Source organism: Pogona vitticeps, chromosome 10 (assembly GCF_051106095.1).
Source record: "Pogona vitticeps strain Pit_001003342236 chromosome 10, PviZW2.1, whole genome shotgun sequence".
NCBI lineage: Eukaryota > Metazoa > Chordata > Lepidosauria > Squamata > Agamidae > Pogona > Pogona vitticeps.
In genome coordinates, this window is record NC_135792.1 from 14,667,261 (window position 1) to 14,682,426 (window position 15,166).

Below are 15,166 nucleotides of genomic sequence, written 5' to 3' on the forward strand. Positions count from 1 at the left end.
TGTGAATGTTCAAGTGGCAACAGCCAGTCCCCATTCAGTCCATGGGCACACATTTTTTCCTAAATTGAGTGGCAGGAGAGCCTGTGTCACTCTGTATTATATACGCCCCATTTGGAGTCTACACATTTCACAGGACTGGCTGTTCCAACCTACTTGAATTGAACCGAGGTCTGGCTTGTTCACATATTTAGTGTGTATGTAGTATGCATTCCTATTCTCTTTTAAAATTTTTTATTATATTTATGGTTGTGATGGGTCTTTCAGGCTCTTTGGCCGTGTTCTGAAGGTTGTTCTTCCTTCAGAACACGGCCAAAGAGCCTAAAAAACCCACAACAACCATCAAGTTCCCGGCCATGAAAGCCTTCAAGAATACATATTATATTTATGTTTTAATTTTTATTTAAGTTGATCAGGAATCAAATTACTTGTACTGCAGCTATTTTTTTTAAAAAACTTTTTTGTATTTTAAGTCATTCTACAGTTGTGCATGAGAACAGTCTCATGGAGGCAATAAGGGAAACTGAAAGAAAAGCTTAAAAGATTTGAATAAATTAAGTTCTTTTTTTAAAAAAAATTCAGTTCATGAATGTGCAATGTTTTGCTTCTATATCCACAATTCAAAATGCCACAAAATGGCCCAATATTGCTGCACAATATCGTGCCTACATTTCCAGCAGGAAAAAAGATGTCACGCTTTAACACAGTGAAGGGCAACCTGAATTTTGACAACACCAGTGGCAGCAGTCAAGATGGTGTACAGGATGCCCTCTTGTGCTCACTACCATTCACAAAGTGACACCACGGAAGGAAAAATCCCAGAAGCTGACTCCTTTGTTCATCAGTTAACCACTTCTCACCCAAACACAAAGTAAGTGTCAGGGCTGTTTTTCAACATCTGTGAATAGTAGTGAGGAGAAGAAGGTATACTGTAGACTGTTTGACTGCTGCCATTGGTCTTGCAAACATGCAGGCTGCAATACTGGGCAGCAATATCAGGCAATTTCCTCACTTTTTGAATTATGGCTACAGAAGCATAATATCCCATGTTCATAAACTAGAGGTTCTTTGAAGAAATGAATTCCCTGGCTCTTTAAAATGGGAGTTTAAATATATATATACTACACACAAATTCCAACAGGAACTTCCCTCATATAGAATTATCCAGTGCTAGAGAATTCCATAAGATGAGCACATGATGATCTGTACTATGTTTCCTGGAAGAAGACATCAGTGAGAACAGCTGAGATGTGGCTGTAGTCTCTCTGTGCAAAAATATTTTGAAGGGCTGTTTTTGACTTAATGAAATGGTGAAGCACATACCCAGCTTAGAGAGTACCTCAGTGAAGCAATGGCGTGAGTAGGTACAACACATCCAATGGAGAAAATGCACACCCTTTAACCTCTTGGGTAAGCTAATGTTGCCATGCCCTCTCCACCGAATGCAGACTAGAAAACTATATTTCAATTTCCAAAGTATTTCTTTGAGTTAGGCAAGCTGAAGAAGAAAACCTGTATTATGGACAAATGTGCCTTTTCAAATGAAAAAAGGAAGGGAGTTAACAAATAATGTCACAGGAAACCAGTGTCAAAATCATCCATACTATGTGAAAGAAAGACAGTGTATATAGGCAGGGACAAAAACCAACTCATTTGAAGTTTGAAATGTGGTGTTGGAGGAGAGCCATAAGATACAAAAGTTAGCCAAAAAAAGCCGAAAGGTGGGTAACTCAATCAGGTCAATCCTGAACTCGCAAAATGATTAAACTGGGCCTATCCTGCCTTTCACATATAAGAGAAACACAGAAATGCCTGGAACAGACAATATTGCTGGGAAAGGGGGAGGCAGTAGGAAGAGAGGAAGATCTAATATGAGGCAGATTGTTCTAATAAAGGAAGCAATAGCTGTTAGTTTGCAAGAAATGAGCAGAACTTAATGGAAAAGATGATATTGTTAGTAAGTGGGGCGGGAGTAGGAAGAGAAAACAACCTAACATGAGATGTTGGTTTGCAAGATTTGAGCAGAACTGTTAATGACAGGACATTTCGGAAGTCATACACTATAGTCACCACACATCTAAAGTGACTTGAAGACACATGGTATATTTAGATTTTTTTTCTTAATTACCAAACAATTATATAGTGATAAGGTGGGTCCAAGAGGCACCAAAGCTCTGCTAACATCAAGTAAGACCATTTCCAGCCACAAAGCAAAAAACTGTAATTCCACAGTTTAAATGAGCGAGCTTCTGAATATTTATTCTCTATTTTCTAAATATCTTTTACAATATTTTTACATCAGAAACAGAATCTCTTTAATATCTGTTTCAAAGCAGTTAAAAAATTATCCTCTTGAGAATTGTTTCATTTTGTCCTGGCTGGCAAGGGCAAAAGTTCAAATCTCACTTCTTGCTCTCAATGTTTATGTGAGAACATTCATTCTGATAACCAGTTTATAAGAAAGAAAGCCAGAAATTCAGAGGTTCATTCCTGAAAGGCTTTTTTCAAAGTCTGTATCACCCCCACACATACACACACACTGACTATTCTCTTTCAAGGTAAGCAAGTTTGATCTTGACTTATTATAAATCTGCAGACAGAAAAGGCCACTGGTGTCTGCATAGGGACACAAGGTGAAACAGCTTTACATTTAAACAATCTTAACTCAAATCTTATTTGCCCAAATGCCTTAGATTTAACACAAAGCAAGGACAGACTGTCAGTTTACATCTGTGCCAAATTTGAATTTAATATCATGCCCAGTTTCAGAGTTGCTGTATAAATTTGTTGTTTTGGATGCCCCCGTTTTTTGAGTTGCCTTATGGAATTCTGATTTGCTCTGTTGCACAGTACCTACCGCTGCACTCTCATGCAGTGATAATAACTGTTACCGTCAGCAGTTCTTTCACATTATTGTAAACTGTGATGTGGTGGGAAGTGGGGCCACTCTTCCTCTTTCTTCTCCTCTTTTGTCTTCATCCTTTCCCCCTTTTTTTGGTCCCGAGTTGTTCAATTATAAGTGCATTTCAAAGACCCAACTGTTTTCCCTTCGTGGGACATTTTTAATATCATTTTTTGAAATGCAGGTATCCATACATGCACACATATAACCCATTCGGATTTCTCACACACATCTGTTAATATATGTAAATACTATGCAAACCAGCATTTGTTTGCTTGTTTGCATATATGTGTGTATGTGTATAAATTGAAATGTTAAATGTGTTTTACCAGAGTTTGTGTACATATATAAGAATTAATGACCTGTATTATTTGCATAAGAGAACATGTACAACCAGACAGATTGTGTCTAGTGTCAGCCAATAGATGCTGAGAGGGTTAAATGTCAGATGTAAGAAGTTTCAGTTCTTCATCATGGTCTCTTTGTATACACATAAATGGGGCTTTGCACCTGCACAGCCGATCTTAGGAACATTCCAGAACTTATGTCTTGTGTGTCTTTTCTGTAGCTTATATATGCTAACTCAACCTACTCATCTCAGTCCATTTCTGTCTGCTGTGTTGAGAGAATCTTTCTTTGTTCTGGAGCCTTATGTGGCTCCAAATAAGTTTTGCTCTGTTTACTTTTAAATTTCCCTTGTTGTCTCTTTCTCCTTTACTGTTCCATAGTTTAAAAATAATAATTACAGTGGTGCCCCGCATAGCGACGATAATCCGTGCAGCAAAGCGATTTCGTCACTATGCGAAAAGAAAAAGCCCATAGGAATGCATTAAAACCCATTTAATGTGTTCCTATGGGCTTAAAACTCACCTTTAAGCGAAAATCCTCCATACGGCCGCCATTTTCGCTGCCCAGTAAGCGAGGAATCAGTGCAAAAACACAGCGGGTGGCCATTTTGTTTACCCGGTGGCCATTTTGGAACCACCGATCAGCTGTTAGAAAATCATCACTTTGCGATGATCGGTAAGCGAAACAGGGTACCGATCATCGCAAAGCAATTTTTACCCATTTAAAACATCACAATGCGATCGCAAAAGCGATCACAAAATCTTCATCACTATGTGGATTCATCGTTAAACGGGGCGCCCGTTAAGCGAGGCACCACTGTAGTTTGTTAGTAGAGAGAAATGTTTTTTTTAAAAAACCCTCCCTCTCTCCCCTTTTACCATTTTAACAGTTAAAACAGATTGTTTTATGGCCTCTACAGCCTTAACGAAAAGTTGTATAGATTGTGGATCTAAAATTCCATAGTCTGACTAACACGATACGTATTTATTTTGTTTAGGAGAATTTCATTTAGTTAAGTCCCGTCAAATTTCTTAAAAGTTCACAAAATTAACCCTTAAAAATTGCCAATCTACACTAAGGTCGTTCCTGTGGGGAAAAAATCTCTTTCAGCTTTGGTAGATATAACAAAGACTTTATTGAACATTAAAGAAATGGAGTCTTCTCACACTGATGTAACAGTAAATCAAACTGCAAATTCAGTACAACTCAGTGTCAGTACTACAGTATCAACTTCAATATCAAAACCATCAATATCACAGACAAAGCCAGTTTCTCAAATAAAAAAGAGAAAGGATTCTTCATATAACAATTACAACTACAGTGCTGCTTTGACTTACGAACGTCCCGACTTATAACCATTTCAAGTTACAATCACCTCAGGCCATAAAATTTTGCTTCAACTTGAGACCGGAGCTTTGAGTTCCGACCAGAAAAAAGGCAGGGAAAAGGCGGGGAATTCAAAGTGCTCACCCTTGATGGCGAAGAGGCTGCTTCTTTGTAGCTCTTTTGCCCCAATGGTTAGAGATTGTGTGTTTGCAGGGAGGCTTCAGACTGCCTGGTTTCTGCTTCTGAGTGAGAGTGTGTGCATTTGCAGGGAGGCTTCGGACTGCCTGGCTTCTGCTTCTAAGTGAGAGAGAGTGCATTTGCAGGGAGGCTTCAGACTGCCTGGTTTCTGCTTCTGAGTGAGAGTGTGTGTGTTTGCAGGGAGGCTTCAGGCTGCCTGGTTTCTGCTTCTGAGTGAGTGTGTGTGTGTGTGAAGGTTCGTTTTATAAGGCTGTCTGTTCTTCAAAGAAAGGACAAGGCGGCGGAGGTATATCAAACGGTTCCGTATTTATTGCAACATTAACACCAACAGGATTTCCCCCCACAAAGGGGTTTAGAGACTCTTGCAGAACATGGCTCCGTTTTAATGGGGTCCATAAACTATTTACAAATGGGTTTGTCGTCTCTGGGTTCCAGGGATTTGTTAATGGCGGCACAGATCCAGCCCAGGGTCCAATGCTTCTTCTAACGAGATTAACGGTATTGTCTCTTCATCTCCACTCCACTCATCCCAGGAAGACCCATCTCCTCCTTCTGCCCCCCAGGGGCCGGGTAACCTCCCAACTTCCTCAGTTCGGCAATATGCCATTGCCTCTTCCTCTCCAACTCACGGGCAACTGCCTCCCGTTCCTCGCGGAGCTTTCTCCTCCACTCCTTTACCTCCGTCTCGTCCCAATACGAGGGCTGGGGTTTCAGCCCCAATTGGCAACGCTTCTCCGCCTCTTCATGAGGAACCCGGACCTGCTCCCATTCATGGGTCCATGGATCCTCCATCTACACCCACTCCCAACCGCCTGGTATATCTCTAGGCTTTCCCCTTATATCTCCTACCCCGGCCTCAATCTCCTCCCCCCGGTTTCCTGCCAGAACTCTCCCCGGTTCTCGGGTGAGGGTTAACTCCTTCAGGGCCATCTCCAAATCTTTGGTGTCTACCCCTTTGTTCAGGGTAAGGGGTCCGGCGCTCTCCTTCCCCCAATCAGGGGTCTCCACACCTTTCTCTTCCCGACGCGGTGGGGACGGAGGGGGGGATGTCTGGGTGTGATGGGTTTTCTTCGGGAGCGACGGCACTCCTACCATGGCCTCCATCTTGGGGGCCTCACATACCCCCCCATCCAAGATTGCCGCTCGCTCCTTCTCGCTCCGCGCCCACGGACCCTGCCAGGAGAAATAGTCTACGTTAGCGTGTTCCAAGCCCTTGCCGTACTTGATGGTAAAAGAAAAGGGTTGCAAGGCGAGGTACCAACGGGTGAGTCTGGGATTGGTTTCCTTCATACGGTTTAACCATTGCAAGGGTGCATGGTTGGTAATCAAAGTAAAGGGGGCCCCCTGCAAATAATATTTCAAAGCATGAGTGGCCCACCGTATCGCCAGGGCCTCCTTCTCAATTACCGCATATTTCTCTTCCCGTGGTTTAAGTTTCCTACTTAGGTATAATATGGGGTACTCTACTCCCTCTCGGACTTGGGATAACACTGCCCCGAGGCCACGCTCTGAGGCGTCTGTGAACAACACGAAGGGAAGATTGAAATCAGGCGAGAATCTAATGGGCAACTCACAAATTATCCCCTTTAAGGTCTCAAAGGCTTTCTCCTGGGCCGGGCCCCACCTGACCATTACCGGGGCCCTCTTCCTAGTGAGGTCTGTGAGGGGTGCAGCTATGGAGGCAAATTGGGGAATAAATTGTCGATAATAGCCAATTAGCCCTAAAAACTGCTGAACCTCTCTTTTATTTTTGGGGCGGTACCAATTTGATATCTTGGTTACTTTCTGTTCCTGGGGCTGTATCTCCCCCTGCCCCACTTTGAATCCCAGATATTCCACTTTATTTAATCCAATCCGACATTTCTTGGGGTTAACTGTCAACCCGGCCTTCTGCAATTCCCTAAGCACTCTCCGCAAAGGTAGGAGATGTTCCTCCCAACTGGAACTGAACACAATGATATCGTCGATGTACGCCGCTGCCCAGTCTCTCTGGGACTCCAATAATCTATCCATGAGCCTTTGAAAGGTCGCCGCCGCTCCGTGGAGCCCAAATGGCATTTTGACAAATTGGAAAAGCCCCTTTGGGGTGTAGAAGGCCATCTTTTCCCTATCCTGGGGTCTCACCGGGATCTGCCAGTATCCCTTGGTTAAATCGATTGAACTCAGGTACCTGGCATTCCCCAGTTTATCCAATAGATCCCCTATCCGCGGCATAGGGTAAGCGTCGAACTTTGAAACTGCGTTCACCTTTCGAAAATCAACACAAAACCTTAGAGACCCATCGGGTTTGGGCACTATTACAGGAATACTCCGCCAGGGGCCCTTGGCAGGCTCTATAACCCCAATGCACAACATCTCCTCGACCTCTTTTTCCATAATTGCCGTCACGTGGTGTGGCCACGTTCTCCCATTTTCCCTCACTACCACCCCTGGATCCGTTTCAATTGAGTGTTCCACTAGCGAGGTTTGTCCCGGTATCTTAGAGAATACCTGGGGAAATTCCCCCTTTAGAGCAAGGGCCTGTCCTTTTTGAAGAGGGTTCAGCACGTCACCAACCGTGATGTCGTCTTCCCTCCCCATTTCATCCATCTCGAGCCCCAAATCATCATCAGCCTCCCCATCGAAGAAGCATTCACGGTCTACCCAAGCTTTTAGTAGATTGACGTGGAAGATTTGCAGTTTCTTCTTCCGGTCATGGGTCTCTACCTCATAATCTACCTCACTTACCCTCCTGGTTACCTCGTAGGGCCCATGCCACTTGGCCAGAAATTTAGATGTTTCAGTGGGCAGCAACACCAATACCCTTTGTCCTTTCTTGAATTCTCTAGGCTTGACCCTTTTATCATAACGCTCCTTTTGTTTTCCCTGTGCCTTCGCTAGATTGTCGTGTGCTACCTCCCACGCTACCTTCAGATTGTTCCTCATCTCTACTATTTGCTGTAAGGCATTCTGTGATGCATCTTCTCCTTCCTCCCACTTTTCTCGTACCAGGTCCAATATCCCCCGAGGCTGTCTCCCATACAACAATTCAAACGGCGAGAAACCCGTCGATGACTGAGGGGCTTCTCAGACCGCAAACATTAAGGGGTTCACAAACATATGCCATTTTTTGGGTGTTCCAACGCCACTTTCCTTAGCATTCCCTTCAAGGTGCGGTTAAACCTCTCCACCAAGCCGTTGGCTTGCGGGTGATAAATGGAGGTTCTGAGGGGCTTGACCCCTAACATTTCCCACATTTGTTTAAAGGTCAAACTCATGAAATTACATCCTTGGTCCGTTAACACCTCCCTCGGAAACCCCACTCTCGAAAAGACCCCAAGGAGTTCTTTTGCCAGCACTTTTGCAGTCGTCGACCTTAGGGGGATGGCCTCGGGGTACCGGGTTGCATAGTCAATAATTACCAGTATATACTGGTGTCCACCTTCTGACTTGACCAAGGGGCCCACAATGTCCATAGCAATCCGGTCAAAAGGTCTATCTACCAACGGCATAGGTATCAATCCTGCCCCAGGGCCTGCTTTAGGCTGGGTCAGCTGACACTCCGGGCAGGATTTGCAGTACTCTTCTATATGCTTCACCATGTTGGGCCAGGAAAACCTTTGTCGAATTCGTGCCAGGGTTTTCTGGGTTGCCAAATGTCCTGCCACCGGTAAATCATGGGCCCAATGCATTACCCAACCCCTTAAATGCTCAGGGACCACCAAAGCTGTCTCTTCACTCTGTTCCCCTTTGTAGACGTGGTATAGCAGACCCTTGCGGAATTCGAACCCCTCTCCGTTCACCGGGGTGTCGCCCTCTGGGGTGGCCCTCTGCATCCAGGGTCCCAAGGAAGGATCGTCTTGCTGCAAACCCCTTAACTGATCTCTGGATAGCTGCATCACTTCGCCTTCCCCTTCTCCCCTGTCCTTTTCGCTAAGATATCCGTCTTCCACTTTCTGCGCCAAGTCCTCCAGGCCTGGCCAGTCCCTGCCCAACAACATCTCTCTGGATAAGCCCAGGACCACACCAACCTCCAGCACTGCTTCCTGGGTTCCGATAGTCACATTCGCCCGGGCGGTATCGTATTCCTTCGCATCCCCGTGGATGCACCTCACCACCACTGTCTCTCCCAGCCTCGGGCCTTCTAACTCTCTCACTAGGGATCGTGTGCACCCCGTGTCTATTAGGGCCCTTTTCCTCCGTCCATTGACCTCAGCCGTCACTACCCACCCGGGATGGTACTTCTCACCCACCTTGGCCATGTTCGCGTAGATGTTTGTCCACGCGTATTCCTCCACTGGGCCGAATTTATTTATATGGCCGAACTGGCCACACCCAAAACAGGCCATCATTTTCTCCTTGCCCTGGTTCCAGGTGGGTGCCAGCTTGCTCTTGGCCGGGTCTGTTGTGATTGTCGGGCAGGGAATCCGCGACCCCATTGGGTTGACATACTCTATACCACAGGTGTCAAAAACAGGGCCCGCAGGCCAAATCCGGCCCGCCAGACCTCGTCTGATGGCCCGCGGAGCCGCCGCCAGCCTTGCAGCCTCCCCCCTTTTTTTTTCCAATGAATTTACTCCGTGCCTGCATGGAGTAAATTCATTGAAAAAATGGCTCAAGTTAACAAGGCTACGTCCTCCTTCCGATTGGCTGTGGCGCTGTCACTCCTTTCCTCTCCCTCCGCCCCCCGCTTCCCCTCCCTCCCGTGCCTGTTCCTCGCTCGCTCTCGGCCTGAGGCAAGAGCCGTTCCCAAGGCCACGCGAGGGGGGGGCTCTGCGCAGCCTCTGTCGCCCCCGAGGGGAAGGGAAGGGAAGGGGAGCGGTGGGAGTTCCTGGCCGGGCTCCGAGGCGGAGGGAGGCGATGCTGGGGGGACGCGGGAGGCAGCGGCCAGCGCGGCCCTGAGGAGAGGGAGAGAAGAGGGAACGCGGAGCGATGCGCCGGCCCTGCAGCACAACGGCCCGGTTGGGCAACGGTGGAGGCGGCCGTTCGATGAACGGCTGCCTCCGACGTTGCCCAACCGGGGCTTAGGTAGGTAAGGGCGGCCGCCCGGGACCCAGCCGCGGAGAGAAGGGAGGGAGGGAGGGAGGGAGGGCTGGCTGGTTGTTCGCTTCCCTTCCCTTCCCTTCCCAGCCGTTCCGTTCTCTCTCTTGCTCGAAAAAGGCCTGATTTCTGTGAGGGGCCAGCGGGCAACATTCCTTGGCAGCAGCTTTTCTGCCCCCGCAGGGAGGTTGAAGGGAAGTGTGGTGGGAATCTCTCTCTCTCTCTCTCTCTCTCTCTCTCACACACACACACACACACACACACACACACACACAGAGAGAGAAAGAGAGAGAGACCCCGGCACTTTCCCTTCCTTCACACACACATACGCGTTCTCTTCCTTCCTGTAACTCTCTCTGTCTCTCTCTCTCTCTTTCTCTCTCACACACACTCACACACACACAGAACCCGGCACTTTCTCTTCCTTCACACACATACACACACACACACACACACGTTCTCTTCCTTCCTGTATCTCTCTCACACACAGAAACACACACACAGAGACCCCGGCACTTTCTCTTCCTACACACACACACACACACACACACACACACACACACACACTTTCTCTTCCTTCCTTTTCCCACCAAGCCAGATGGGGTCCTTGCAAGGCCAGATGGGGTCCTTGCAAGGCCATCAGTACAGATACAACCGGCCCTTTGATAGGGACCAAACTGCTGATGCGGCCCCCGATGAATTTGAGTTTGACACCCCTGCTCTATACGGTCGGGGCCTTGCTTCTTGGGGATTGCAGCCTGGTTCCCTCGTGGAGCTCCGGCGTTCGCTACCTCCATCATTCTTTCTCTGCTCCGGGGTTTCTCTCCCCCTGCTGGAGGGCGGTTCAACCAGGGATCTTCCGCTCCTAGATAGTCTTCTAGTAAAGTGACAGCGCCCTCTACTGAGGTGGGCTTGTGCTTTACCACCCAGTTCCTGGGCCCGGGACTCAATGTTGAAATCAACTGCTCTAATATCATCAGTTCCAGCACTTGCTCAGCCGTCTTCCCTTTCGGCTACACCCACCTTGTGGCGTTAACTCTCATCTTTTGTGCTACCGTTCATGGGTGAATGCCAGGTTTCAATCGCAATTCTCGGAAGCGCTTGCGGTAAGTTTCCTCATTCAGATTCAACGTGTTAAGGATCGCAGTCTTCACTTTCTCATAGTCCCCCGCATCCTCTGGGTCTAGCGTGTCCACTATCTCCTGGGGTAGCCCCGTCAGGTATGGGGTTACAATAAGGGCCCATTGCTCTTTTGGCCACTGTGCCGAAACGGCTACTCTTTCAAACGTGTTCAAAAATGCTGCTGGGTCATCCTGGGGGCCCATTTTTTGTAGTTTAATTGGTGAGCGCTGTGCAATGGGGTTTCTCCCTTCCGTAGTGGTCGGTTGGGGGGACAATCCCAACTGTGTTCTGCTTAGTTGTTCTATGATTAGTTTCTGTTGGTCTGCCAATTGCCGCATCAGGGATTCTTGCCCTTCTGTTATTTGTCTCATCCATCCGTCCACCTCCCTTGGAGGGGGTGACAGCCCCACGTTGGGTGCCAATATGTGAAGGTTCGTTTTGTAAGGCTTTCTGTTCTTCAAAGAAAGGACAAGGCGGCGGAGGTATATCAAACGGTTCCGTATTTATTGCAACATTAACACCAACAGGATTTCCCCCCACAAAGGGGTTTAGAGACTCTTGCAGAACATGGCTCCGTTTTAATGGGGTCCATAAACTATTTACAAATGGGTTTGTCGTCTCTGGGTTCCAGGGATTTGTTAATGGCGGCACAGATCCAGCCCAGGGTCCAATGCTTCTTCTAACGAGATTAACGGTACTGTCTCTTCATCTCCACTCCACTCATCCCAGGAAGACCCATCTCCTCCTTCTGCCCCCCAGGGGCCGGGTAACTTCCCAACTTCCTCAGTTCGGCAATATGCCATTGCCTCTTCCTCTCCAACTCACGGGCAACTGCCTCCCGTTCCTCGCGGAGCTTTCTCCTCCACTCCTTTGCCTCCGTCTCGCCCCAATACGAGGGCTGGGGTTTCAGCCCCAATTTGCAACGCTTCTCCGCCTCTTCATGAGGAACCCGGACCTGCTCCCATTTATGGGTCCATGGATCCTCCATCTACACCCACTCCCAACCGCCTGGTATATCTCTAGGCTTTCCCCTTATATCTCCTACCCCGGCCTCAATCTCCTCCCCCCGGTTTCCTGCCAGAACTCTCCCCGGTTCTCGGGTGAGGGTTAACTCCTTCAGGGCCGTCTCCAAATCTTTGGTGTCTACCCCTTTGTTCAGGGTAAGGGGTCCGGCGCTCTCCTTCCCCCAATCAGGGGTCTCCACACCTTTCTCTTCCCGACGCGGTGGGGACGGAGGGGGGGATGTCTGGGTGTGATGGGTTTTCTTCGGGAGCGACGGCACTCCTACCATGGCCTCCATCTTGGGGGCCTCACAGTGTGTTTGCAGGGAGGCTTCGGGCTGCCTGGTTTCTGCTTCTAAGTGAGAGTGTGTGCATTTGCAGGGAGGCTTCAGACTGCCTGGCTTCTGCTTCTAAGTGAGAGTGTGTGCATTTGCAGGGAGGCTTCAGACTGCCTGGTTTCTGCTTCTGAGTGAGAGTGTGTGCATTTGCAGGGAGGCTTCAGACTGCCTGGTTTCTGCTTCTGAGTGAGAGTGTGTGCATTTGCAGGGAGGCTTCAGAATGCCTGGTTTCTGCTTCTGAGTGAGAGTGTGTGCATTTGCAGGGAGGCTTAAGACTGCCTGGTTTCTGCTTCTGAGTGAGATTGTGTGCATTTGCAGGGAGGCTTCAGACTGCCTGGTTTCTGCTTCTGAGTGAGAGTGTGTGCATTTGCAGGGAGGGTTCAGACTGCCTGGTTTCTGCTTCTGAGTGAGATTGTGTGCATTTGCAGGGAGGCTTCAGACTGCCTGGTTTCTGCTTCTGAGTGAGAGTGTGTGCATTTGCAGGGAGGTTTCAGACTGCCTGGTTTCTGCTTCTGAGTGAGAGTGTGCGCATTTGCAGGGAGGCTTCAGACTGCCTGGTTTCTGCTTCTGAGTGAGAGTGTGTGCATTTGCAGGGAGGCTTCAGACTGCCTGGTTTCTGCTTCTGAGTGAGAGTGTGTGCATTTGCAGGGAGGCTTCAGACTGCCTGGCTTCTGCTTCTAAGTGAGAGTGTGTGCATTTGCAGGGAGGCTTCAGACTGCCTGCTTTCTGCTTCTGAGTGAGAGTGTGTGCATTTGCAGGGAGGCTTCAGACTGCCTGGTTTCTGCTTCTGAGTGAGAGTGTGTGCATTTGCAGGGAGGCTTCAGACTGCCTGGTTTCTGCTTCTGAGTGAGAGTGTGTGCATTTGCAGGGAGGCTTAAGACTGCCTGGTTTCTGCTTCTGAGTGAGATTGTGTGCATTTGCAGGGAGGCTTCAGACTGCCTGGTTTCTGCTTCTGAGTGAGAGTGTGTGCATTTGCAGGGAGGCTTCAGACTGCCTGGTTTCTGCTTCTAAGTGAGATTGTGTGCATTTGCAGGGAGGCTTCAGACTGCCTGGTTTCTGCTTCTGAGTGAGATTGTGTGCATTTGCAGGGAGGCTTCAGACTGCCTGGTTTCTGCTTCTGAGTGAGAGTGTGTGCATTTGCAGGGAGGCTTCAGAATGCCTGGTTTCTGCTTCTGAGTGAGAGTGTGTGCATTTGCAGGGAGGCTTAAGACTGCCTGGTTTCTGCTTCTGAGTGAGATTGTGTGCATTTGCAGGGAGGCTTCAGACTGCCTGGTTTCTGCTTCTGAGTGAGAGTGTGTGCATTTGCAGGGAGGGTTCAGACTGCCTGGTTTCTGCTTCTGAGTGAGATTGTGTGCATTTGCAGGGAGGCTTCAGACTGCCTGGTTTCTGCTTCTGAGTGAGAGTGTGTGCATTTGCAGGGAGGTTTCAGACTGCCTGGTTTCTGCTTCTGAGTGAGAGTGTGCGCATTTGCAGGGAGGCTTCAGACTGCCTGGTTTCTGCTTCTGAGTGAGAGTGTGTGCATTTGCAGGGAGGCTTCAGACTGCCTGGTTTCTGCTTCTGAGTGAGAGTGTGTGCATTTGCAGGGAGGCTTCAGACTGCCTGGCTTCTGCTTCTAAGTGAGAGTGTGTGCATTTGCAGGGAGGCTTCAGACTGCCTGCTTTCTGCTTCTGAGTGAGAGTGTGTGCATTTGCAGGGAGGCTTCAGACTGCCTGGTTTCTGCTTCTGAGTGAGAGTGTGTGCATTTGCAGGGAGGCTTAAGACTGCCTGGTTTCTGCTTCTGAGTGAGATTGTGTGCATTTGCAGGGAGGCTTCAGACTGCCTGGTTTCTGCTTCTGAGTGAGAGTGTGTGCATTTGCAGGGAGGCTTCAGACTGCCTGGTTTCTGCTTCTAAGTGAGATTGTGTGCATTTGCAGGGAGGCTTCAGACTGCCTGGTTTCTGCTTCTGAGTGAGATTGTGTGCATTTGCAGGGAGGCTTCAGACTGCCTGGTTTCTGCTTCTGAGTGAGAGTGTGTGCATTTGCAGGGAGGCTTCAGACTGCCTGGTTTCTGCTTCTGAGTGAGAGTGTACGCGTTTGCAGGGAGGCTTCAGACTGCCTGGTCCCTGCTTCTGAATGAGTACATACAGGGTTTTTTGCAGCATGGGTTTGGGCTGGGGAGGTTATATTTCTGTGCTGTGATTTTTTGTTTTGTTTTTTGGTGGGTGTGTTTTTCGGCCCCAGTACATTCCGATGAGGCTTGCATTGTTGTTTTGGTTTTTGTGGTGATTTTTTTTTCTGGCCGAAATGGATTAACAGGGTTTCAATGCATTCCTATGGGAAATGGTGCTTCGACTTATGACCAATTCAAGTTACATTCCATCTTCTGGAACGGATTAATTTCGTAAGTTGAGGCACCACTGTACATCAAAAAAGAAAGCAAAGAAAAAAAATCTAACATAACATAAGCTACAACTACACAATATCAAATTAGACCAATACTAGAAGGAGACATAGGCAATGGATCGCCACCTGGACCTTCTGATAATTCAGTGGGAAATATTCCCATGCAATTGCAGAGCAATCATTATTCACAATTAAAGTCACACTCCTGCTCTTTGTCTACATATCAGGATCATGCTCTTGAATCTGCTTCCCACAGCAATGAAAACTGATTGTACAGAAAGCATTTATAATCCCCTCTTCATTTCAAGGGCACAGGTGTACTCATAGGTCTGCTCCCCACAAGGAATATAACAGATCTGATTCATTTATGAGGACAAATCAATATAGATGAAATCAAGAGCATACAAGTTCATGTTCTATGAGATCAGAACACAGCTCCCCACAGTATCAGGGCATTCATATTCACATTTCCCATCAGTTCCATCTCGTTATCAAGTGGACAGTCATTACATCTGGTGCTGTTTACCACAGATT

At 47.9% G+C, this 15,166-nt stretch overlaps 1 long non-coding RNA gene across 1 annotated transcript in view; it reads left to right on the forward strand.

Annotated features, from left to right (window-relative positions):
* Positions 1 to 15,166, forward strand: part of LOC144584367 (uncharacterized) — a 54,753-nt gene that overhangs the window by 37,407 nt on the left and 2,180 nt on the right. The window lies entirely within an intron of this gene.